Source organism: Amblyomma americanum, chromosome 1, assembly GCF_052857255.1.
Source record: "Amblyomma americanum isolate KBUSLIRL-KWMA chromosome 1, ASM5285725v1, whole genome shotgun sequence".
Taxonomy (NCBI): domain Eukaryota; kingdom Metazoa; phylum Arthropoda; class Arachnida; order Ixodida; family Ixodidae; genus Amblyomma; species Amblyomma americanum.
In genome coordinates this window covers 361749014-361776470 of record NC_135497.1, presented here as the reverse complement: position 1 = coordinate 361776470, position 27457 = coordinate 361749014, and the positions used below count along the sequence as shown (strand labels likewise).

The window sequence follows — 27457 nt, the reverse complement described above, 5'->3', positions numbered from 1 at the left end:
GCATCTCGAAAATGTTTAGTCATTCCTAAATAACAAAATCTTTATCTTTTGGCGAGTCTTCTCCATTGTCATAGTCAATCTACCACAGTGGTTCAGTGTGGCATTCAGCTACTGATCCCCTGGTCATCTGATAGCAGCTGCCATATTCCAATGAAGGTGGAGTGCAAAAAGCGGTGTGCTGTGCGTTGTCAGCACGTGTTAAAGAAAACTATGCTGTCTGAACAATTCTGGTGCCCTTTACTTCAATGCAATTCACTTATAACGACATTTAGAAAATCAGAAAATTTGATGGTTATAACCGATTAACGTTATATCTGGACTGGCAAAAAACACACATCCATGTATTCCCCCATGCATGTAGGCATTACCCCATAAATGTAAGGGCGCACAGCGTCTTGGCACTCTGACAAGTTAGCCGAGCGAGCCACCCCACCCCCTCCGGAGCTCCCGTCAAAAGATAAACAGGCAGCAAAGTTATCGGCATAATCGGCATAGAGCATCTTGGTGCACTGCCAAGGACTGTGATGCAGACAGCGCAAAACAGGGAACGTGCAAGAAAAGGGAGCACATAAAAAAAGTAAATTCTCAACCACATTGGGCGGAAACTAATTTTTTAGTCAATCTTGCGCGGCAGCGGCCAAGCAAGCTCCTCCCTCTAGCTATTGTGTCAACGATAGTGCTTGGTTATCAAGGCCGTAGGCAACGCTCCCCCACGGATGTCGCCATGCCGGTCCGTTCGGAGAGTTTTTACCTCGTTCACTTCAAAGGATTTTGTTTTTTATCAAGCTTTCAGACAATGTTTGACTGTAAATACTATCTGGGTGGCTAGAATCCTATCATTGTATCTGTTATGTCACCAATAATTCTATCGTTATATACGGTCTATTTTCATATATTGGCAATGGGAGAATTGAGAAATCTAAAGAATGTGATCGTTATAAGATATATCGTTATATCTGGTATCATTATAAGTGGATTACACTGTACAGCACCTCTCATAGCCCAGGTATTGCTTTGGAACGTGCGACCATGCTGTACAGTTTACTTTAAATTTTCACCGTGTGCTGTTAAAGGTGCCCTAAAGAGGAATCTGAACTTCTATTTTTACTGTGGGAACTCAATCTATACAATCCGGGCATTCTTGGAAACTTCGAATTATTGTCCTGTGTGGCTGATTGCCCTAATTGTACCGGATTAAACATCCCGGCTCCCGCCTTTTGCTTGAACTCAACGCAGTAGGTAAGCGGAGTCAACCAACGTGGGGAGTGCCGTTAGCCAGTCCAGTGGCGGCTTCACTTTCGCTTATTTTAAAGTTTCTGTGAATAAACAGTTTCACTCACAGACAATACAGGCACTGATTATGCCCATAGAAATAAAAATGCATGTGGACTCTGATTTACGTGTCACTCCGCCAATGGCAGAGCGGCAAGCCGCCATGGGACTGCCCGACTCTTTGGTTGACTCCTCCTACCTGCCGTGTTGAGTTAAGAAAAAAAGAAGGTGGGAGCCAGGACGTTTAATCCGATTTAATTAGGGCAATCGGCCGCACAGGACAATAATTCGAAGTTTTTAACAATGCCCGGAATGTGTATATAGAGTTCCCGTGGTAAAAAGACGAGTTCAGATTCCTCTTTACTATGCCTTTAATCACGCTCAATGAAGTTTGGCAGCTTGCAAATGTACAGTCCATCTTCTTCCGCAAATTCAATCAACACACATGGTGCATGGATATCTTTCACTTTCAATACAGCAATATCACCTGAAAGAGATCGAAAGCATTCCATGATGTGTGGAGGTAGCTTGTGTTGGCTTTCCATGCAAACAACCCTAGTGCACAGCAAATGCATTTTCTGTTTTCATTTTCAGTAACCTGAAAAATGCGGTTTATAACAAAAAAATCATTCTCTGTTGTGCAAATAGCTGTGCTGTTGCTCTTCTTTGGCCTCTCGTACCTTGTGCTATGCAGCACAGTGGAGCGGAAACTCATCGGAAAATTCACCTCAAGAGAAGGAACGTATTCGAAGTTCAACATAAGGCTGTTTCTTCTGTTGAAGCACGGGAAATGGGTCACAAGCTCCAAACATATAAGAGTTACCCACACGGGTGGCATTCAGAGTGAGTGGGTGCCCCAGCATTGCGCATATGAAATTTCTGGCTTGCTCCTGAACAGTGCAAAGTGCCATAGCCAAATCCACTTGCTGCAGCATAATCATTCTTTCAATGACCTGGTCAGGTGCCCCATTTGCTGATGTTATTGCTCTAAGCACCCTACCATTCCCGGTTTCAAAAACAAATGCCGAATGTGCCCACAGTGGCCCGAAGTTCTTAGCAGCCTTCGGCAGGTGGGGAAGCTGGTGGACGTTGAATGTCATCAGCCGCGCTCCATACAGTGCTGGCATCCGTGATGCGAAGTCCTCTAGTAGGCGGCCTGCACCAAGATAGTACCAACATCTCGCTGTAAAAATATCTACACTGATACCAAAAATGTAACGCACAATTTAGGTGTATTCCATAAGTAATATCAGATAAAAAAAAATTACGTGAACCACAAGAGGAAAATTGATAAGTACTTTCCATAATAAGCTGATAACCAGAGAAGAGATCCTGAACTCTGTGGGAACATACTACAGCAAATGCAAGCTCATACCCCGAGTCAGGCTTGAATCAGAAACACTGTATTTAATAATAAAGACAAACATGAGCTAACTTTGGGAAAAAAATGGATTGAGCACATTGCTATGTGACGCTCATGAAACCATGAGCTTCTAAGCGTCATTCTAAGCATAGCATTACTTGGCTCAAGCTTGGCGTGAGCAGAATGGGTGTACAGGACGTGTCGGCAGAATGTGAACGAATGATGGATGGCCATAGAACAATGAACAGAGAGAAAGAGAAGACAGAGAGAGGGGGGAACCTCTCATGGTGAACAACACGCTGTCTGAATGGCATTCTTTAGCGAATATGCAACTTCAGCTCGAAACTACTAATCTTGATTGTCAGAAAAGTAATTGAAATGTAGAGTATTGGGGTCAGTAGACTACACTGGAATATGCAGCGCCCGTGGTGAGAATGTAACGACTGTTCACAAGGCGCCAAGGTTCTCGCCATATTAGCTGCAAAAATAATATGCTTAGGCGTAACTAATTCCGTTTCAGTACTTAAACAGTCTCTGCTACCGCCCTGCTTTGGCAGAACACCAAGTTTGTGGAATTCCACACGGAAGCGCCAGTTTTCTCTTCGAAACAGCCTGCCGCTGCATTGCGCTCAATGCAACTAGAGAGTGGGACCAAATATGCCACTGTTGAGAGTGCTGTCCTCACCCTGAAAGCAGCGCTAGTCATTGAGGCACCCTAAGATAGACAATCCTGAAATCTGGTAAAAAAACTGAGCAGCTGCAGAGTGCTGTCACATTAACTCTTAGAGAAGGACCACCACTAAGCTCAGCACACACAAAACTAGAGGCTGCGGCTCACAATGGCCAACAAAAAGGCACTTTTTTCACCAAAGAGACTATTTAATTAATCTTTCAGTACGATTCAAGTGGGCAACAACATGCAAACACTTAACTTTTAAATGGACACTGAGAGACAAATGAAGTAGGCCTGTATAGAATAAAGCATCCTAATAAAAATGCAATGGGAAATCTTACGAACTAGAAAACATCACAAAATTAAATATAGATATCAAAGCCCCCAGTCGTTATCAGACGACAACTGCAATGTTATGTAGGCAGTTTTTCTCTCGCATATCCCTAGGTGACATTGCCATGTGCATCATGCAGTGACCGCAGAGTCCTTTCCAGTCAAGTCGTCATGAATTTGAATCAAGTCATTGGAAAAAAAATCTTATCTGCAGATTCGTCCTCGAGCTATATCAGATTACAGTAGTACTTCCTGCAATGGCACCACTTTGGTGAAATTTCCAAGAATGATACATTCTATAGAGCAAATAATAGATTCGTCCTCGAGCTATATCAGATTACAGTAGTACTTCCTGCAATGGCACCACTTTGGTGAAATTTCCAAGAATGATACATTCTATAGTGCAAAGAATAAAAGAATCAGAAGCAGCACAAATACTACAAACCACAATAAACTGTTCATGACAAACACCTGCAGACCATAAGCACAAGGCCCTCCTCGCTTTCTGAGCTGCCACATTTTCTCCCTGAACAAGCAATAAGTATTTTTGGCGCCTAGCTTCTAATACTGCAATATAAAACTGGGTCTCACCTGCATGATTTGTTTGCTGCAATGTCAGCTCTTCCAGCAGTAGGGTGAATATGGCTTCAACCAACAATGCGAAGTGGTTCAGGTAGCGCTGAGGTAGTATGTTCAAGCAGCAGGGCGGGGCATAAAAAAGCAACCAATGCCGCCATTCGCTGGGTTTCCAGTGGCACTTGTCCTTGAGCGAACGTGGCAGACGAGTGAATGAATGAGGTGGCTTTATTGCCGGCAGCCTTCGCTCCACTTTGGCCATTGTTACGGGGCGCCCTGCACGAATAAAAATGTGGTGCACTTGGCGTTAGTGTGCACGTAACAAGGGCAATGGCTTATCACTGTTTACTGTTCTATTCTAAAAAGAAGCATTAACAAAGTGGTTCAGGTAGCACTGAGGTAGTATGCCCAAGCAGCAGGGCACAAGCATGCTGCATGCATAAATTTTATGGGCCCTTTTAAGCGTTAAATCTCAACATAGCAGCAGGACATCATGTAAAAAAAAAGAGCACTGAAATAGTGTCAGGCGCTTAGGATGCATGGAAAACATCGAGAAGGGTAACAGAAAAAAAACTCTGCCTTTGTCTTCACATGCAGCAGACAAATTCACACAAACTGGCTGAGAAGATGGCACTGGTTGCTGTGAGGCGGAACATAAGTGAACCAACGTGAAAGGCGTTAGATTAGGTTACATTCCAGCATGGCACAACATACCAAGATGTTATGTCGCACAGCTCACAATTCAAAGGTCAGAAATACGACACCAATTTGTTTTGACTCATAATTCATGCTCTATAATTTTTTCTGGATCCACTGCCATATGTTTATGGAGACCCGCCGCGGTGTCTCAGTGGTTACAGTGTTCGGCTACTGAGCCGGAGTTCCCAGGTTCGAATCCGACAATGGCGGTCACGTGGCCACGTTTCATTTCGATGGAGGTGAAATGCAAAAACGCGCCCCTGTGTTGTGCGACATCAGATCCCCAGGTGGTCGAAATTAGTCCTCAGCCCTCCACTAGGAGCCCTCTTTCTTCATAGTTAGTGCACCATTTCCTTTCCTCAAAAGCCAATTTTGATGTTTTTGCAATGCAGTATCAGACAGAGAAATTAATTGCACTGCTGTTCTTGCATGCAGCCTTAAATGTTTAAATTACAAGGTGCAGCACTAAACTTCAAGTGATATGAACAAGATGCTAAGAAATTCAAATTTCTTGCCAAAGTTGTGTTCTGGAAGCTGTTGGTGATTGCTTAAAACCAATGTGAATAATATGCACCCCTCCAGGTGTTCAGTGGCACTTCGTGGCTGTCATACCAATCATACCACGGCTCCTTCTTTTGAGCTGTACAAATGCAGTTTACCCAACTTTTTGGGCACTCAAGCATGCCAGACTGTTCTTTGTTATGCTTGTGAAGATATGAACCTCCTCATGCCCTCAGTCCCGTAGTATTTTTTCGTAAGTTAGGTATTTTTCATGTCTCATTTTGAAAGCAGGACATAGGGCCACACTTTGTTTGGAGAAGCCAGCTGAATGAGCATTGCAATTTGAACATCAGAGCTAAACTCCATCATGTCAGTAGCTGACCTAAACGTCAACAGTTAACTCTTAATGGTCAGGTATAGCTTCCTCACTGACTACTGCAATGGTCAGCTTTCTTTTGGGCTTTCCAACTCCTCGCAAAGAAAGGGAGTGCCACATCATGATTTGGTTATAAACATTTATTTAAAGCCATGTGTCGAGCCATGCCGGACTACTAACCACACAAACACTTTTCCACTGTCGGGTAATGCCCGAGGTATGAGCGGAAAGGGTGAAGGAGTACCAGCCAGCAACAACCTTTGTTATCTCTTTTTTCCTATGCTTATTTTAGTTAAATGTAGCCTTCAGCAATGTAGTACAGAGTATTACAAAATTTTTTAAGGTTACTTAGTGCTATCATGTGTAGAAGTGTATCCCTTTTACTTTCTCCACTACTTACCAATGTAGAAGGGTTGCTGAGAGTTCGATGAATCAAACCACTGGTTAGTAAGGCATTTCGTGACCTCAATGAGCACACAATGCATATACTCCACTGTGTGGCCAAAAAAATGTTAAAGTGTTTCAGGTGATTCAGTGGTGGCTGCCCTTTAAGCCCATTCACAGCATCTTTGATCTCCGCGAACTCCATGTCTCTCGACATCTCCCCTGGGGTCCGCTCCTCACCGACTGTAACACTCATGTACCTTTGGGCCCCTGTTGAAAGGAGAGAAATAGTATGTGTGATCGATTACTTGCCTGCAGAAAGCAGAATCTACAGGAATTAAGAAATGCCTGCATATGTTTTAAGCATTGAACTATCACGACAAAAGTAATAGATCCAACTGTCCTTGTTGCGAGCCATATGCCACACTGCATGCGGCCGCTGCTTGACGAAATACTCGTACTGCTGAAAACGTCGCAGTGTGCCAGTCTTGTCACTAGGAGCGCTTCGTCAGGTAGCACCCACATTTAGTGCGGCTTGGTTTGGAATGCACAGGGAAATTCCCTTACTTTTGCTTATGACAGTACTCTTGCTGGGTATAGACGTCTCTCATGTGACATTCGCATGATGTGTCTAGATGGGGAATTTTAGGCCCTGTTGCGTTGCAAGACACTGCTGGCCTGTGGGCCCGCAAATTCCGGAAACTGCTGGTGCCGCGGACGCTGCGGCCTACCCTCAGCGCCGCAGGGTTCCGGCCTCGTCGCAGACGCGGGGTTCAAGTTCGGCCAAAGACGCAGCCCTCTCGGACTTGAAATGTTAATGAGGGTGGAGAAGCGCGCCTGTTCCCCACTCCTCTCGCGTCGGAGCTCGGGTTGGTCTGGATTCGGCCACCAAGGACGCTTCCTTCCTAGAACCCGCAGCTAGGTAACGCGACCATGCCGTTCGAAAACGCGACCGTCAACGGACAACGAGAGTCTTCCTCCGGCAGCGGAAGAGAGCAGCTGCTCGGGGAGCCAGTCTGCAACTTCAAGGGCCTGGGGCCCTCTTTTCTTCTTTTGGGTCAAAATCTCAAATAAAGACCCAGTTCCTAACTTTCACCGAGTCCGCAGCCCGTACCTCGCAACAGCCCGCCTTCAATTCTTTGCACCTCACATATGCTGTCACGGATAAGTGTGGCACATCTATATCACATGTTTCTAATGGTAAATTTCGGTTCAGCCAGAGCTTTCACAAAGTGCACTGACAACTTTGATACAAAATGACCACTGCAAATGCAACGTTTTTCCTTAGCAGTATTTGAACACCACTTCAACTTATCCATTTTTTCGTCGTAGCTAACTTAGACAGAACACCCTAAATGCATTTCAGGCCATATTATAAGCTTTTCAAAATTTCGATATCAAATTATTAAGCATATCCACTAAGTTAACATAAATGCACAAGAGTTCAGCCAGATGCAATGACAAAGTTGATTAACCATACCTTCGTGAAACTCGGCACAATTGTAGCACCAAGGGCAGCCGAAAAGACCATTAAACTGGACCATGTTGATCACAGATGCTCGGGCTGGCGCATCTACACAGCAGCACAGTACGTAAAGCCCTGATGACAGCACTGTATGACCTGCCTTCCAAGTGATCTTGCCAAACTGATTGATCTCTTCAACAAATTTGGTTAAGAAGGTTCTCATGTACGGGTGCTTGCCGAACCACAGCCCACCTATCAAGCAGTTCTTTAGCCTCTCGCAAGGTGGCAACTCATTAATCAAAAACTGCATTGGCCACACAGATGATGACGATGACTTGAATACGGGGCTTCCATCTGTGTTGAGGGTGATGGTAAGGTCCATCCAGCCAATTCTGCCGCTCTTCCTCAACTCCTCGGCCGTAGATCCACTTGTGATGTCCTGCAACAGCGCTGCTCCTCCTTGCTGAATGACTGCCTTCAAGTTCACAAGTCTTTCAAACAATGCAGCCTTTGATTTTGCAAGCAAACATTTCATCTGTTCTCTCATATCTAAAATGATGAAAAAATGTCCCCTAGCTTTTAGAACAGAAAGTTCCGTTTTGACCTCGCAGTCCAGGCCCCTCAGTGATGACATTCCGGGCACCGACACAAGCGCACTGCCACAGGTGTCACAATAAAAAAACCGCTTCACCAGCTTTTCCTTGCGCGACGACCAAAGCTTTCGGAACACAAACTTTGACCGTGGAAGTACACCTTTAAAGCCAAACAGGCCATCTGAGGCGCAGCAGATCATTCAGGGCCTCCCAAGTATGGCCATGAGTGACGACAAACGTCATAATCATTACGATCGCGGCTGCCTTTGTCGTTGTGGAGCCCGGAAGTGTTGCTGCCTCAAGCTCGACAAAGTCCGATGGCAGAAACTCGCATTCGCCGTCGTCGTTTTCGGTTTCTCCCGGCATAGAACTGCTGACTTCGGGTGTTTCGTCAAGCCGGTCAAAGTCGTCTGTTCGGAATAAATCTTCGTCATCGGCATACGAGCTGCCGCCTGCCTGCTCATCATGGGCACTCAAAGTAAGCGAGGCTGGCTGCGCCGCTTGCTCTGCTGCTGGTTGCTCGCCACTTGGAAGGTTTAGAAAATCGCCCAAATCTCCTCCGTCGTTGGCTGCTGAGGAAGCTGACGTCGATGAGGCACAATGCTAGAGTGGCTAGAATGAGAAGGTGTTTAGACTGCGCCGCTTTCTCACGGCCGCGCGTGGCCCCTCTGCGCACCGATGCCGCTAGGGGGAATGTGGCGCTGCTACTAGCGGCGTGGTAAGCTCAGCCAGCCGCGTCGGCCTTGCACATGCCGTAGCAGTTCAGTTCGTTTCGTCGCCTGTATTGCAGTGTCTGTAGCAGCGTTTTCTCATGCGAGGGCGAGATGCCTTCAACAGAAAAGTGGCTGTAGAAAGCGTTGAAGTGGCTGTAGACCATCATAGCTATGCTGTGCGACACTGTGACGCGCAGCTGATATATTACATTGCAGGCTATTTGGCTAGAAAGCGTGTTCTGACAACTCATTGTGAAGCTTGCAGACGACCATGTCTCTGTGATAAAGGCAACATTCCCAAAGAACTTCCAGCTGAGGCAACTAAGGAGAGGGACCTTGGGGGTCTTTCATATCCGTCAGTATCATTTTACAATCTTGTCAACGTCCTTGAAAACAAACTTACACATGCGTTCAGCCAAACGCTCTTGCATGCCGAAGCTGCAGCAGAGATTCTACAGTCCATTGGTGATGTGCCAAAAATTGGTTGTTCTGAACATTCTGTAGCGCTGACAGCATCAGTTTACGTTTTTATTGCCTCAAAAAGATTCGCTTTTTCCTTAAGGGTATAAATCAGGAGGATATAGTGCATAAGGAAAAAAAAAAACAACCTTTTTGTGTTGTAGATCGAATTCTGCAAACGTTTTCCCTCTAACTTGTAAATAAACGATTTTATGGCCAGATATATGTGTTGCTTCACTGTCTATAATCGTCGGAGATTGCTTATACATGCACGGGCCCCGGAACTTTTTTCTAGGGGCAAGACTTCGAGCTTATTTTGTTATTTATTTAATTCTCATTTACACAATAAATTTTATATTTTTATTATTTCTTACTTTTTAAAGTTCAAAGGTTGATGCAAACTGTCACTTGGGGTGACGGCGCTCCATCAGTCAGGAAGACAACGAAACCTGTAGCATGCGAACCTTTAGCACGTATGCCATATTGACGCTCATGTAAGTGTTTCCCCCCCCCCCCCCACACCATTTTACCAGAGGAGGCAGCGCCCCCCGTCTCCAATTGTTGACACTTAATTGGAGCAGATTGCTGACAATTGAAACATTTCAGTTCTACGACTCTTTTAATGCAAACCACAGTGGGGCTGAGCTACTTGGCTTCGTAGCCAGTTGTAAAGCATTTCTTATGAGCAACCTAAACCAGTCATGTCCCAACAGAAGTCGATTGTCTGACCCATGTACATGATATAATTAGCAGAATTTAAACAAATTGTGCACAAACTTTTTTATTGCAATTGATCACTCCTCATGCGTAAAGCTTAGGTCCCCATTTCAATTCGTTTTATATTGCCGTGAACCTTTGCACCGTTTGTTCGTTCGAACTCAAAATCGCTGGCACGCGGTTTTATCATTTTGTTTTGTAATGCGAGATGCGACCAGAATTATTTACATTGATCGTGGCCACGTGCAAATGCTTCCACATTTTTTCAGATTGTTGTTGCTTTTGGTTCCTTATCTCGAACGTTCTTTGTCAGCTTAAAATTGAGCGCGGCCAAGTACTGCAGGCATTCAGTCGGATGACCACCGAGCACGCTTGTGGCCATTGCCACAGCCGAGTCATTCAGTTTTTGCTGTCGCGAGTCAGCCCCTTAAACAGTTTCTTTTGAAGTTTTTTCGTTGTCTTCCTTACTGATGGAGCGCCGTCACCCCACGTGACAGTTTGCATCAACCTTTGAACTTTAATGGTTTATGGTTTATGGGGGATTTAACGTCCCAAAGCGACTCAGGCTATGAGGGACGCCGTAATGAAGGGCTCCGGAAATTTCGACCACCTGGGGTTCTTTTACGTGCACTGACATCGCACAGCTTACGGGCCTCTAGAATTTCGCCTCCATCGAAATTCGACCGCCGTGGCCGGGATCGAACCCGCGTCTTTCGGGCCGGCAGCTGAGCGCCATAACCACTCAGCCACCGCGGCGGCTCTTTGAACTTTAAAAAGTAAGAAATAATAAAAATATAAAATTCATTGTATAAATATGAGCATTTAATAAATAACAAAATAAGCTAGAAGTCTTGCCCCCTAGAAAAAACTTCCGGGGCCCGTGCATGTATAAGCAATCTCCGACGATAATAGACAGTGAACCAACACATATATCTGGCCATAAAATCGTTTATTTACAAGTTAGAGGGAAAACTTTTGCAGAATTCGATCTGCAACACAAAAAGGTTGTTTTTTCTTTTCTTCTTATGCACTATATCCTCCTGATTATTACCATTAAGAAAAAAGGGAATCTTTGTAAGGCAATAAAAACGTAAAACTGATGCTGTCAGCGCTACAGAATGTTCAGAACAACCAATTTTCGGCACATCACCAATACACTGTAGAATCTCTGCTGCAGCTTCGGCATGCAAGAGCTTTCGGCTGAACGCATGTGTAAGTTTGTTTTCAACGACGTTGGCAAGATTGTAAAATGATACTGACGGATATAAAAGGCCCCCAAGGTCTCTCTCATTAGTTGCCTCAGCTGGAAATTCTTTGGGAATGTTGCCTTTATCACAGAGGCATGCTCGTCTGCAAGCTTCACAATGAGTTGTCAAAACACGCTTCCTAGCCACATAGCCTGCAATGTAATGTAATATATGAGCTGCGCGTCACAGTGTCGCACAGCATAGCTATGATGGTCTACAGTCACTTCAACGCTTTCCACAGCCACTTTTCTGTTGAAGGCATCTCGCCCTCGCATGAGAAAACGCTGCTACAGACACGGCAATACAGGCGACGAAACGAACTGAACTGCTACGGCATGTGCAAGGCCGACGCGGCTGGCTGAGCTCACCGCGCCGCTAGTAGCAGCGCCACATTCCCCCTAGCGGCATCAGTGCGCTGAGGGGTCACGCGCGGCCGAGAGAAAGCGGCGCAGTCTCCACACCTTCTCATTCTAGCCACTTTACTATCGGTCTTGACTGGTCTTGACTCTTGAAGTCTTGATTGTGTTGACTTTCACCCTCCGGATAGGACCGTGAAATGCGCTGTGCAAAACACTGAAGCAATTCAAAGTCCATTGGGTACCTGCAGCCGGCTTTGTAACACAAATAAACTGTCAATTTTATGCTTATTCATTAAGATATGCTCCGCGTGCGCGCTAAAAAAATTGCATATTCAACGCATGGCTTTAAGAAGCCAAAAGCATCCAAAGCTTCTAGCCATCGTAGTTAGCCTGTTAGTTGCAACTATTTTTACCTCCTAGCTACTCTGAAAATATTTTGTTATTATGGAGCCGTTGCTCGCCTATGTGTCATATAAAGACGGCGAAAAGGTCGTCGTGCCAGTCAGCCTCATCAAAGATTATTGTCCCAAATCCACAAAAGACTTGGTCAAAAACAAGTTAGTATACTGGCAAAACAAACGCTCCGGATGGCGGAGAAGAAGATTTCTATCCTGGCGACATAGAAGAACTGGCTGGTAAGTGACAACAATATTTTTGTCCACGCTGAGAAATCAGGGAAGCAGTCGCGTTGCTGCGCCTGTAGGAGGTGTGCGAATTTTTAAACTATCGCAGCGCGCATGACGCTCGTGCATGCGGTACAGCTGCCTTTGTGAGTTCCCCTCGCGAGTGCAGGCGTGACAAGTGGAGAGACCAGGAAACGCTAGGCTGTTTGCCCTCGCAATTTCGTCGAGCAGGGCTTTTTCAGGAGAAAACCCGCAAGAGACTTCCGTTAGCATCCATGATGACAGCGGTTTTGTCACTTCATCACAAGTCGCTATCGCGGCACAGCTTTGCTTGCAGGTCTTGCGCGGCTTCAACTTTCCAGTAGTCATTCCCACCCGACCGCGCACGTTGCTGAGTCAGCCTGTTGTACTCGTCTACCCTAGAGACATAAACAGAAACACGTGATCAACAAAAGTGCAATGTTGAGCCATGATGACGACTTGCGATATGCATAGATATAACATGCGTGAGGGGACAGGCAATATCAGGGAGGGCGCGCTGCACGTATTGTGACAACAGGCGCGCGCTGTCAGATACCACTAACAAACATATATTCTATGTTCCTGTCCTCCCTTCACTTATAGCAGGGGTCTCAAACCCATTGCTATGCAGACCGCATTGGGGAAATTTCGTCTCCCGCGGGCTAGGAGAAAAGGATCAACGTCATTGTCGCATCATGCCCCTGGCTTCCTGCTTACTTAATTTCAGCTTTGGCTGAGTGTAAGTCTCATTCAACAGCCAGCTACCTGTGCCTTGCATGCCAAGAATACTGACGTTTTTCAATTGAAACCGGATTTCGAAAGCTGAAATCGGCATACTGAAATGTCGAACCCCTACTTGTAAGTGACGTGCTACAAGTAGCCTAACTGTTTGCAAAGAGAATGGCTTCGGATCCTGGAGATTATGCAGTGAATGTCGAACCCCTACTTGTAAGTGACGTGCTACAAGTAGCCTAACTGTTTGCAAAGAGAATGGCTTTGGTTCCTGGAGATTATGCAGTGACTCTGTCGAAATATGATTGGCAGCGTAATGAGGAGAAAACAGAAACAGACCCTTTCGCACTGCGGGCAAGCAACTGCATCCAGGACATTGGCTTGTGGCCATGCGTGGATGCTTCGGGCATCCACTAATTCTTGATGTTAAGGAAAAGCTTCATTACTCATAAGCAACTGAAGTCGTGGAAGGCGCTGAGGCCTACAACTTGTAATGAGCGATTGGGTGCACGAGCCATCAGTGAAGGAAGCGTCGACTGACACCATAGTCATGTTAACAAAGGTGACGCGGCTTTTCCACCTTAACATGTGCTGATAGTGCATTTTATTCACAGGTAGACTGTGTGTAAAGCCAGAACCAGGCTTTGCTAACTGCGTGGGTGGTGGCCAAGAGCAAAGGCAACGCAATCGCTGCACACTGCACCTGCATGGCAGAGAATGGCAAAGCCTGTTCCCATGTTGCTGCAATCCTTTTCTTCATTGAGTATGGCGTGCATCGAATATGACTTCCACTTTTCATACGTGGGCTGGAAGCCAGGTGCTCGTGCTGCCAGTGCAAGAACACTCTAGATGCGCACACATGCCATGCTCAATGAAGATAAAAATGGGAGAAACATGGTAAGAGGCTTCGCCATTCCCTTCTATGCAGGTGCAGTGTGCAGCAATTCGTCGCCTTTGCTCTTGGCCACCACCCACACAGTTAGCAGAGCCTGGTTCTGGCTTTGCACACATGTTATGGTACAAAATAAGCCGCCTAACGTTTGTTATCACGACTACGGGGTTAGCCGACACTTCCTTCACTGACAGCTCGCGCACTCAGTCGTTCATTACAAGTTGTAGGCCTCAGCACCTTACACAACTTCAGTTGCTTATTAGTAATGAAGCTTTTTCCTAACATGAAGAACTATTGGATGTCTGAAGCATACATGCATGGCACAAGCTATGTCCTGGACGCAGACGCTTGCCTGCAGTGTGAAAAGTTCCATCCCAACCGTTTTTTTTTCTCTTCGTAACGTCGTCTTATCGCATTCAGATAGTGTCACTGTGTAATATGTAGAAACTGAAGCTATTCTCTTTGCTGACAGTTAGGCTACTTTTAGTACATCCCTTACAAGCAGTTATCAAGCTCATGCTTGCTTCAGCACAGCATGGTGCTTTAGCGGCTGCTGCGAGTGTAGTGGACATCGGCTAATGAATACAAGATGGCTGCTCACCACATAGACTCACGCTGCCGTCTTTCGTGCGTTCTCCTTAGATTGCATGCCGGAAGTTACTTTTTGTGTTGACGGTGTGCGTAAATTATTGAAGGATTTGAATCAGGCTAAGGCTTGTGGCCCTGATGACATTCCTGCCGCAATTTTAAGGAATTGTGCGGATACATTATGTCTGTATTTCACCCGGCTGTTCCAGAAGTCTCTTAATGAAACCGACTTGCCTGCTGATTGGAAGGTAGCGCGTGTCGTGCCCATACATAAGAGTGGTATGCGAAACTCCGTTCAGAACTACAGACCCGTTTCCTTAACCAGCATAACCTGTAAAATTATGGAGCATGTAATATATAGTTGCGTTATGGCCCATCTCACCAAACACAATCTCTTATGCACTAGTCAACATGGTTTCAGGCGTGGATTTTCCTGCAATACGCAGCTGGTGGAGTTCGTTCATGATTTGGCATCGGCAATCGATAAGCAACAAATTGTGGACTGCGTTTTCTTGGATTTCCGCAAGGCATTTGATGTTGTCGCGCACAGTCTTCTTCTCTCCAAATTGAAAGCGTATAACCTGGATTGTAAAATAATTGCGTGGATTGCAGAATATCTGTCGTTACGAAGGCAGGCTGTTGTTCTGAACGGTATTTCTTCACAGTATGCACCAGTTACGTCGGGAGTTCCCCAAGGCTCAGTATTGGGACCACTTTTGTTTTTGCTGTATATTAATGATATTTCTGTTGGCATACAGTCTTCATTCAGGATGTTTGCCGATGATTGTGTTGTTTACAGAGTAGTAAATTCCACTTCTGATTCACAAATCCTGCAAACTGATTTAGATACTGTGGCAGACTGGTGTGTACGTTGGGACATGTCCTTAAATATAAACAAAACTGTTCACGTCACCTTCACAAGAAAACGTGCTAATCATCCGTATAGGTATAGAATTAATGATCTTACTCTCAACATAAGCAAGTCATTTAAATATCTAGGCGTCTTTTTTACATCGGACTTACGATGGAATAAGCACATTAATTATATTGCGAATAAGGCAGCGTCACGTTTGGGTTTTCTACGGCGGAATTTTAGCCATTTACCAAGTAACTTAAAAACACAGCTGTATTTCAGTTACGTACGCTCCATACTTGAATATGGATGTGTTTGCTGGGACCCACACACATCTGAGTGTGTAGGAAAATTAGAGAAAATTCAGAATAGGGCAGTTAGATTTGTTCTTGGTAATTATAATTGGCAAGTTAGTATGACGGAAAGCAAACGAAAACTTAACTGGCAAGAGTTGAAGGACCGTAGAAGGTACATCAGATTGAAATTTTTCCATGAGATTTATTATTCAAAAACTGGCATAAACCGCGAACAATATATCCAGGCACCTCATTATATATCAAGGCGACTAGACCACTGTTTGAAGGTCAGAGAATTTTCTTGCAAGGGTGACGTCTTGCGTTATTCTTTTTTTGTTAGAACTGTTCGAGACTGGAACAGTTTGCCATCGAGCATTGTATGTATTACATCTAACGAAGCATTTTTCCATGCACTGCAATAATTGCTTTATACCTATAAATGAAGTCTGTACCCCCCTGCTGTAATGCCCTGCGGGGCGATGCAGGTAACTAATAAATAAAAACTAATAAATAAATAAATAAAAAGGAGGTATTCGCTGAAGCAGTGCTACTAGGCGGTCGAGCGTCGCTGCGGCTAGCGTGCATTGTTTGGGGCCGTTTTGCGCTGGTTCGCCCAGTGTCAAGTACGCCGCGAGGCACTTCTTAGTGATCCGCAACATTTTGCATGTTTTGAAATGCATCAGCGTCCACTTTCTCTATGTAATACTCTATGTGCATGAACTTTGCAGCAGAATTCGTGGTTGCCGTGGTATAGCTGCACTGCCTCCCAGTCTTGAAAAACACTGTTGCGCAGCAGCAGATGAAAACACAAAGAACAGAGACAAACACCACGGGTGCTATTTCATCTTCTGCTGCGCTAGTGTTTTTCAAGACTGTGAACCAACAAGCCCATCAAGCCACAGTACTGCCTTTCAGTGTTGCTTTTAGGCAGCCGCCCTAGCTTGTGCTGCAACTAGAAAGCCAAATTAGCTAGCTGCATTACACGTAAGAATGTACACAACTTGAAGCTTTTTTGTATCGGTTGGCACTGTCTGCTACTCACATGGGACACGTCATCGATAAGGAGCGCATGATTACAAGCTCCAGTTACAAAACTTAGCAGCACAGAAAATCATATTTCCAACAGCTGTATTCCAAAATCCGTTGAAGCTTAACATATGCTGTTCCAGCAGAAATTCAAAGCGTAATACCTGCCTTATTTACGTGACAGAACAGTGAAGCAAAAATTGTAATGTGCTCACTGCATGAACAGCAGACCTAGCGAGAATGTTTTGCAGTTTTTAGTTTTGATTGTAGCAACATAATACTGCTTCAAATGCAGTCTTTGCATGCAGTCAGGAACATAAGGTTGTTATCTGAGATCAGCACAACTTCCAGAAGCATGAAAACTGTCTGCTGTGCAGTCTTATTGTGACCTGTATGCAGAATGCACTACATTATTAATAATCACAACTTTGTCATGTTAATTACCACTTCAAGCATGTACAATACCCAGAGTTGGACAGCTCTTAATGGGCACAAATTATTTCTTCAAGGTAGAGATTAACCTGGCATCACTCATGCATTGAATGGCATGCTGCTCCAGCATGTATTACATGAATCCACGGCTGGGAATATTATTTGGAATTGTTGTGATAATTGTACACTGCTTTGTCCATATGTTGTATTGTTTCATGAGTATTATGTTTAATTGAGATGTCTATAATGCAGCAACGGCAGAAGAGCTGGCGAAAAAGCTGAACAAGAGGAGAATCATGTGGCCCAAACATAATTTTTAAGATCAAGCTACTCATGAAACTGCTCAGCAAAGTGCTCAGGTATCCGTCTCTCAATTTGCAATACTATGGTGGCAAAGTTATTGGAGCATCTGCCTCACATGCGGGAAGTGTGGCATTCAATTCTTAATGACGCCGAGTACCCGCCATTGATACAGTGGGTAAAAGCGTTCCTCTGGCCGGGGGCTTCCCGCTTTGAGTAAAAACCCCACTTTCATTAAACGAAACAACTTTGTAGCATGGCACTGTTTGGCCAAAGCTGACCTTGCATCAGGAAAAGTGTCGTGAGCAGCAGCTCTTTCCTCTGTTCTTTGCTTTTAGAATGTTTCGTAGTGCATCTTATGTATTTGCTTGCCTATTTTAGCTGTGTGCTTCATGGTGGATTGAAAGACTGAGGTACAAGCGAGCGGGGAGATGCGCATAGGAAAGGAAGCAGTCTGTATGTGGTCAGTGTTCGTAATTTATTCTAATGGGCTCCAGTCAAACCCCGATGGGGGCTTATCAGGCCTTCCTGACAATAGTGCCCTTTGTAGCCTAAGAATAAATCGGGCACCTGAAGCCTGGCCCACGGACTAATGCTAGCTTTGGCAGTTTTATCATTCCTTGACCATTAAAGACCTTTATGTGCCAGTGATCTGTGAGTTCAACACTTGCTGCAGAATACATTTGGAAGTCCTGCACAGATTTGAGAATTCAGGGAAAATAATAGTGTTACTCAGTGTGCACAAGCTGTCTGTAAGGGACACTGAATGGGAATACTAAGTTAAGCTAGACTGGTTAGTTAGTGTCTCGGGAACATTACCAAAGTTTGTTCTGCGGAGAAGTCTGCTGTGTTGCCAAGAAAACCACAAATAAAATATTCCTGCATTCAAATGGTCTGCGAAATGACATAACGGATGTCACTACTATGCCCAGAAATGGGAATTAAGCATTATGGTGTTTGGCTAGTCGGAGGCGCCACTTCAGATGGCCAGAAGCACGACCAGATGCAATGTTGTGGAGGTTCAAAAAACTAAGCTGGTTAACTATTCTGAGGGATTGTAGAGCTAGTAATCCAGTGACGGCAGTGAGGAAAGAAAACCTTCATTGACTGAGCTCTGCCATCAGCTCTGCCAGCTATGTATGGCTGGAACATAGAGCGCATGATTACAAATGACTCTTGCGGCTACCAGCTGCCTCTTGCCTACCTGCCAGCCCTATCCCGGCATTTCATATGGCCTTTTGCAGATGAGACTGTGGCATTTCAGCTTTGCCAAAACACGCTGACCTTTCTCTGAATGCCCAGTTCAGGTATTTAACTACAAATGAGGCAATGAGTACAGCATCCTTTTTCTTTTCATTTAATGTTACCTCTCCACATTTCATGAGTGTGAGCATAATGATTTAACCAAGCATGTTCAGGAAACTACCTAATTGAAGTACTCGAGGGACTCTGGCGCTGGTTCATCACAGACTCGCGAGTTTGGTTGTTTATGCATACGTACCACTTTTTCAATGGTGAATATTTTATCCTTCATAGCATGCCCGTACAGTAGAAAATGATACAGTTTATAATTTCAGCATGCCACAAGCGCGCGGAAAGAAGCTAGTTGAAAGGCTTAACCGAGAACTGAACCGCTTGACTCACTGCTGAGGAAAGGAAACAGTGTAAATCTGTTGCAAAGGTGCCATTCTAAACATGCTCGTAGAATGGCTGCACGCAGGGTGCATGCACAGAATGCAAGGCGAAAGTCTCTGTACGGACATTCGTGTCCCATATTTCTGTCCATCATCTGGTTTGTGCTGTTTTTCTTATGTAATTCACATTCTTGACTGCTCTTGCCACACTGTTTTCTTCATATTTTAATGGGGGATGTGCACTGATGGCAAAATAGTCTTAAGGCCGTGTGTCAAACCACTCGGCCAATTGCTGCCGGAGAAGTGGACACGCCCCGAGCTCCAGTTTCTGGAATCTGCATGGGGTGTCACCACGGGTACTTCACTTGGAGGCAATTTTCTGACTCACTAAAGCCTTGCTGTCGTCATCCTGAGATGGTAATCTATCAGTCTACTGCAACTTAGTGTTCCCGTTTGGTTTCCCTCTAACAATGACATTAAAAGGCAGTTATGGGTTTAAATATAGTGGCATCACCTGTTGATTTGCTTTGTAACAGTAAAATCATCCACAAATAAAAATTCTTCACTGGTTGATAATGAGTTTATGGCGTTAAAATGTTATGATCTGTTTAGTCGAGACGCAACCATGTGGAGTCAATATGGTTGCAGTATGCACAACTTTTTTTTCACCTCATTCGCATAAAAGCCTTGCGTAGGATGATGCACAGAGTTGGTTGCGCAACACTTCTTTTTTTTGTAGTCAGAGTATTGCAGACTACTTGCAACTCGGTTATGCTGTTTGGAAAACACTTCTAGTAGGCCCATGGTATGTGTGTTAAAAGCAAGGAATAGCACCATAATTATGGTCATTCTTGCATTTTATCTTATTCTTAGAAGTTAGTTTTTTATAGGGCTGGAAATTTGCCCATGAATGTGCTATAGAATGATAGTAATAATATATATATGTTCCTTTTCATTTCCGCAGGTTACAAGCCAGAAAGAAAAAAGGCTCAAAAAAAGAAAGCTTACTACAAAAAGTGCACTTTGCAGCTGAAGAGAGCTGCTCTTCAGATGAAGAGCTCATTGAGAAGGGGGCACTGGATGCCAAACAAAAAGAAATAGAAAAACTGCAATGTGAAATCAGGTCCCTACAAAAAAGCTGGCAGAGGAACGGAAGCGAAACCATGACCTTCAAGAAGTGGTTGTGACAGGAATTGGTGAGGCACATAACTGTTTGCATCCCAAGAACAAAATTGGTGCATGAGGGATGCAGTGCCAACAGTGTTTGCTGGTGTTTCTTTGTCAGCGTGGCTGCTGTTTGTTAGTTCCACGTTTATAGCAACTGTTCTTAGCAAGCATGCAGGGGCCTGTTAGAGAACATTAGGCAGGGCAATGCAGGCTTTGACTAAGATGCCCTTTCATAAATGAGCTGCAGAGGTGAGCCTTGTGAAATTTAGTTGTTTGCCTCAGGGTCTTGATAATATTTTCATTGCTTACTTTCTGGTGGGTAAAATTCAGAATGTTGTGGTGGTATTTGCTGGTGAGAAGTTCCGTTTTATCTTTTTGAGTAGTATATGAGTACAGGTGTAGTGGAATGAATGGTAGTGTGTAGTGCATAGAAGAATGAGTGGCGGCTTCCAGCCAGTAATGAAGCAATCAAGGTAACATGAAACATCTATTTTTGGCTCATTTCCGAACGGGCATCATGTTTGGTGCCTGCATTGTCTTTGCCTGAGGTCTGATTCGTTGCATTGCTTGACGATCACCGTTTTTAAGACTGCTTGTTGTTGAATTCGAGCTTTACGAATAGCACTCTGTCGTAATTCGTCATTCACCCCACTGATCAAAGAGACATGCTAAGGTGCTTAGAAGGGAGAAGGTGAAAAGCGCGGTACATTCACCATTCAGAGCAGTAGCCCGCTTGAACGTGAATGTCGCTAGGGCAAAATCAAGAGCTGCAATCTAGGGCGCTGGCACCACGCTAGCGGGGAGGCAGCCATTACTTGGAAGTATCAACACCATGTATGCACGCTTGGTTAAGTTGACGATGTGGTTATCTCATGTAGGCTTGCGATGTGCCACAAAAAATGCTGTCAGCCTCAAAGATCATGGCATATATTTGTGCAAAGCCGCAGCTTTTATAGTCGAGCTGCATTGTTTTTTGCAGTTTCTGACATGCAAGCTGCAGTTGTTGCAAATGCCACGAAAGAGTTTTAGTCATCAAAATGAACAGATGTATTAAGCATTTGCTAATGTTAACGTTTTTACCAGGTATATGGTGATTCATGAGTATAAGAGCATGACGTGATTTTGCTCGATAAAATGCAAGACACTCAGCACCTTGAAGAGCCGAGTGGCGCCTCTCGCCATTGAAGGATTTGACAATTTCGCTTTGAAAAAGGTTGCGATTTCGGAATTTACATTTAAAGAAGTTTTTCTCTTCATCGCACCTGTCTAGAAAGATGGGGTTGCTATGTTTACGCACAACAAGTACCCTAAAGGAGATGAGTCTCAGCAAGAGAACTCTCCCATTTATGGAAGATGCTTAGAAGCAAAATATGCGCTTTTAACATGTTTATATTTATTGTAAATAAAGCGAATGATCCTGAAATGAATTGGAATTTCCTATGCTGTGTGACAATTCTTGCAATATTTAAGATAAATTCAATTGGTAACTGCATGCAGTCTTGATGTGGGTATTTCTTTTCTGTAGGCAGGTGACTTAAGTACAGAAGTAAAAAAAAAGCACAGTACAGAGATGAAAAGAAATGTTGGCGCAGTGCTAAGCGCTCTGGGATTAGTGTCGCATCCTTTACGACTGCAACTTGAGTTCAGACATCTTGAGAGTTAATTCCGTATAATGCAGCTGATCATGCACACTACCAACGCAGTCAGCGGACATATTTTTCGGCTCTACAGGAATTTCCCTCCAATATGAGGTTAACCTCGAACTGAGCTCAAAGAAAATTAAAGCCCTTTGATCTGTGAAGTGTGCAGTTGCAATTGCTAATTTGTAAACAGGTTTGAAGACCTTAAGCTGCTCTGTTTACTTGTCACGTCATTCATGCGTTCAAGGGCCAGTTTTGCCTGGCCGGTTTTCACACCTCCCCTGCTATACACCCCAGTTATGCAGTCTTGCTGAGTGCATTGTTATGCGATGCAATGTATATTGAAGTATGAAGTTGGATAAAAATAAGCAGAAAACTTACTGGCTTGAACAAATGTTATTTTCATGGCTTTCTTGGATTGTTTTTTTTTGCTTAGAAAAAGGCTTGTTTTTTATGTTGCACACAAGCGGAATGTGCAGTATCTGCTTATGGGTGCAAATAAAGATTACAAAGGCCATCTGTAATGGCAGAAATTGAGAAGTATTCATTATGTGGGCCGCCGTGGTGGCTGAGTGGTTATGCCGCTCGGCTGCTGGCCCGAAAGACACGGGTTCGATCCCGGCCGCGGCGGTCGAATTTTGATGGAGGCGAAATTCTAGAGGCTCGTGTACTGTGCGATGTCAGTGCATGTTAAAGAACCCTAGGTGGTCGAAATTTCCGGAGCCCTTCACTACAGTGTCTCTCATAGCCTGAGTGGCTTTGGCACGTTAAACCCTCATGAACCGAACCGTATTCATTATGTGAACACTCAGTTTAACATATCGTGAAAATCGCATTCTTTGTCTCCAGATTTTGCGCTTTTATTTTTATCATTATTGGGTTTTCACTGGTGACGGGGTGTCCAGGCCATCTGTTTGGCATGACTACAAGTGTTTTTATTGTGCAGGAGAGGTGCAAGAACACCTAAAGAAAAGAAAAATGTGCCAGTGCAGCGAACAGCAGCAGGTACGATAAATGTAGTGAGGTTCAATACCGTCATACGCAAGGGCGTTTTTAATTTGTCGTGTAGGTGTGCAACTTGGACGCAATGGCAGCAGCAGAATTGTCTGAACAGCGAGACGCGCCAGATAAACGGCTGCAGAGCTGGCTGCAGCTGGAGCAACTGCAGTTGAGCAACTGCCTCCTGTAGTCTGAGCGCAGCACAGCAGCGGCTACCAGTGCAAGTGAGTGGCACACATGATATATATACAGTTAAATACCATTATTACTGTGTAGTGCCGAAAGAGACCTAATGGTATTAGGTGCACCGAATGTTGTTTAGTTTGTATGACGTTAAGTCTTCCAGTGTGACAGAGGTAGAAGATCAGCCCATTTGCCCTGATTAATATTTTCGTGGTTTTATTATAACTGAGTGTTCATTATAACTATTTGGCTGTTATAATGTAGGCCTGACTGTATTTGGAAACAAGCTCTTATTTAAATCACGATTCTTCACGAAAGAAAACTAGCAGCCCTAACTATAGTTCGTGGAAACATACATTGGCAGTGTGTTTTTAGAATATTGAAGTCATGAGTTAGACGGAAACCCATCTGGTCAGGATGATGCATGACAAAAAATAAATGATGCCGACCAAAAGAACGAAGACAGCGACATTTCGGCTTCCATAAGGGAGCCTTGTTCACAATGAGGACAAAACGTAGAATCGACGTCTTAAAGGGGTTATGACGTGGTCTACCAAAAAATCGTGGTTTTACATTGCAGGTACGAGCCACAAAGTTGTTATGCATACCTAAAAAGGATGTAGAGCTCTACTTGCGCATTTGGGCTGGCAATTTCAATTAAAGTTACCGGCTCTAAGCCCCTCCCCCTGACAGCAACAGCCATATTGAAGCAGCCTAGCTGAGCTGTCATAAACATACAGCCGTTGTCTGCTGCAAGATGCGCGAATACCATTTTAATTACTCTACACAGAATGATGGGACGGATAGCTGGCATCTCCTCAAAAATACATTTGTTACAGCGGTGGTTATTACTATTAATTCAAAAGTTATTCTAATGGGAATGCTCGAGTTTTGTTGGGGACATTTTTGTAGATTGTTGACTGGCCTTCGATGTTCGTTGGCTGGGAAGTACTTAAAGCTGTAACTGAGTGCTTCACCTTTTGAAAGTTATTTCAATGGTCCGCGCTTCACCGTGCCACGTTAGCCATTTTGTGTTTACATTTATCAAAATTAAGTGTGGTTGACTTTGTCCTCGGCTTGGCTTTTGATGGCTAAATTTAAGTGCTACAGAATTGCCAGAAATAATATTTGAAGCCATAATATTTCCCAGAAATGTTCTTAACAGCTTTTGAAACAGTACGCAACAATTTAAAGCACATTTTATGGGCGCTGATGTCTTTTATATTGACTTTTTCTTTCTCCAATTGTCATTAACATCATTTGCAAATGACATTTTTTTTTACCGTGTAGGACCGAAAGAGACTGAATGACATTAATTTAGTGACATTTAAGACAAGAACCCTACATCTGCGCACCACCACCACGCAGATCCCATGAGTTGAGTTGAGGTGTTGAATGATACAGGTGGGATTAGCCTTGCTTATTCTGCCGGCAATCACTCCACCGTAGCCTCGCTTTTATGTTAACAATGTCCTAAAACCTGTCGTATCTACCCCGCTATGCGCACAGTCACTTCGATGCGATACACACAGTCATCGCATCGGTCACCCTCTTCAAGTTCTGCACCTGCGTGCCCGAAATTTTTTGTTCGGATTTTGTTTTAGGGGGGTTAACTGGAGATGGCTCACAAGAGGGATGTGCTTGTATAGAACTTTTGCATCAGTGTATCACCCGTAAAAGAAGCTCAAAAGCAGTCACTTTTGGTACCTGTTGTGATGAGAAACTAAACAAGAGTGAGAAAGGAAAGTTGTTTGGGCTGCGCTGGTGGCCTGCATTTCTTCAGGCTTCGGAACTGTTGTGGTCTACAATTCATATCTTCCTCTTATTCCTTATCGTAGCCCTGCTGCCGCATGCACTATGGTTCACATTAGCACTGTATGAAGCATAAAACCGTTTTTGTTGATTATCAGTAACCAATATTTTACTTGATGATGCGCTTTTTCTTAGTGTGTCTGACCTTACTTGTTCAAAAATTTTTTTAGGTGCACTTAGCCTGTGCGGTGGCCCTCCGTAGAGGGAAATGGAATTACCTTCTGACACAGCCCAAGCACTCTTTGTGCGGGAAACGGCAAAGGCTTTATGGGGTATGAAGGAGCTCTATAATAGGAGCATAACCAGTAGGCCCTGCCACCGTTTCCTGCACAAAGAGGGAGCTTCTGAGCTACCAGGAAGGCGGGCTCTTACGCCCGAAAAAGTCAAAGCTCTCCGAAGTAAGGTTATTCATTGTAAAGCATTTTCTCTGCATGGTGCTGTTTTCTCATTCACATATTTGAAGACTATAATACATTAACGCTTGGTCCTTGGAGTTGCATTTAATACTTTTCATGAAGTTTACATGGTGATTCTATAATTCTAGTTGCAAACCTGTAACTAACCATAGAGAAATAACTTTCTCTGCGATGGTGACGACGCTTGTAACCCTTTAAAAGCATAAGGTGCAAGAAACAGTGTGTAGCATGTTATTTCTGAATCAATATAGTGCAAAGTAATTATAAGCCGCATCGTCGAATCAGTAATTATAATTATAAAGTAACTATAATTATAAATTAAATATAATTATCAGTAATTACATTTATCAGTAATTATAATTATAAAGTAATTATAAGCCGCATCGTCGAATCGTCGAATCGGCGCTGGAAGACGTGCGTGTGGCCATCGACGACCATCTCCGAAAGCAGCACCCCGACCCACGCATCGCGGGAGGTGAGCGCATCGACAGTGTCACCGGCTGTCGCGCACTTACACGGTCACAACGTGCAATGATCCTCCGCGCGCGCATTGGCTGCGTGTGGCCCGGGGAACGACGGGTGCGTCACGGAATCGCGACGAGTGATGTGTGTGACGGATTCGGTGCAGTGGAAACACCAGAACACCTGCTCCTTCGCTGTTCCGCGTTCGCTGATGCTCGTCGCGATATGCTCGCGGCCTATAGGGCGCAGGGCATACTACCAGACTCCATCAGGACGCTATTGTGGCCGCCGGGCAGTGCACGCACTCGTGAGCGAACTTTGGTGAGCCTCTGTGCATTCCTCGAACACACAGGCTTGACGTCCCGTCTGTTCTCCGTCAGGTAGTTACACGCAGTGACCGAACACTCCGCGAGTTCTACCTTGAACGATTAATAACTGGACGCCCCACTCCAGTTGTAACCAACACAGTGCTGTGCGCGTGTGTGATTTAATTCCTCTAAAATGAACTAATCGCGCGCACAACCTGGACACATTTCTTATTGTGTAAATAGTTTGTACATACTACTTCTCCCCCTATCCTCTATTCCTGTCCCCTCACCTCTTTCATTTCATTTCTCTATTCTGCCTGCTGTCCTTTATTTCCGCTGCCCCAGGTCAGGTGCTTCAGTATTGATGGCAGATGCCGGGGCTAGCAAAAATAGTTTCCTTCCTTTTTACTATTATTTTTTAATAAAACCACTACCACCACCACCAACCTCCGCTTAGATGCTCCCCCTGCAAGTGTTGCAGTTGTAGCCGGTGCCATCCGGGATGAAATTCGGCGAGCGGTGGAGCCACCACCGGCACCACAGCCGGAGCCGCACACCATGAGCTACAGCGAAGCCCTACGGACACCACAGCCGGAGCCGTACATCATGAGCTACAGCGAAGCACTAAGAAAATCTGCGTCGGTGCCGTATGCATACCGCCCTGGTGTTGAAACAATGCAGAGGGTACCGTCCCCTCGTCGAGCTGCGGTACGCACGCCCTGTTTTACAAAAAGCTGACGTGTGGCGCACACCCAACAACTGGTCTCTCTGCTACCAATGTGGGGAGCCAGATCATGTCCTACGCAACTGCCCATAAAGGCGGATAGGCTTTAGAGGATTTCCACCAAGCGCACCTCGACCGCGTTATGGTAAGAGACCGCAGGACATTGAGCAGTACCTGGCCGATCATGTGCTGCCCGCAACGCCTCCTCGACGTCAGTCTCGGTCGCCATCTCCAAGGTGGGTTCCATCGAATAGTCGCGCATCATCCTCGGGCCAATTCAGATGCACGTCCCGCCACCGGGAAACCAGAAGTCCGCGTCCTCTGGGGGTAGGACGCTGTTGGTAGACATTGGACAGCCGTCATTCGACGATTTGATGCCACGATCCGAACGCCGACGACCTCACACTGCGACCTGCTGCTGCTGTCGCGCCGTCAAACTTCAGCTGGAGAGCCCTATTGCTCGGACAGCGCAGGGTCCTAACTTCCCTCTCCGAGAGTGCAGTGCCGATTCCACGTGCTGCAGGAATGTGTTGTGATCCGCGTTTTATTGGAGCGTGGTTCATGCCGGACTTTTAGGTCTGGGTGTGCGACATTTTTTAACAAGCAGTCGTTTTCCTCG

General features: G+C 44.9%; 1 pseudogene; it reads right to left on the bottom strand.

Moving 5' to 3' along the window:
• Nucleotides 1-27103, bottom strand: part of LOC144121853 (carnitine O-acetyltransferase-like) — a 170888-nt pseudogene extending 143785 nt beyond the window's left edge.
• Nucleotides 27104-27457: the final 354 nt, after the last annotated feature.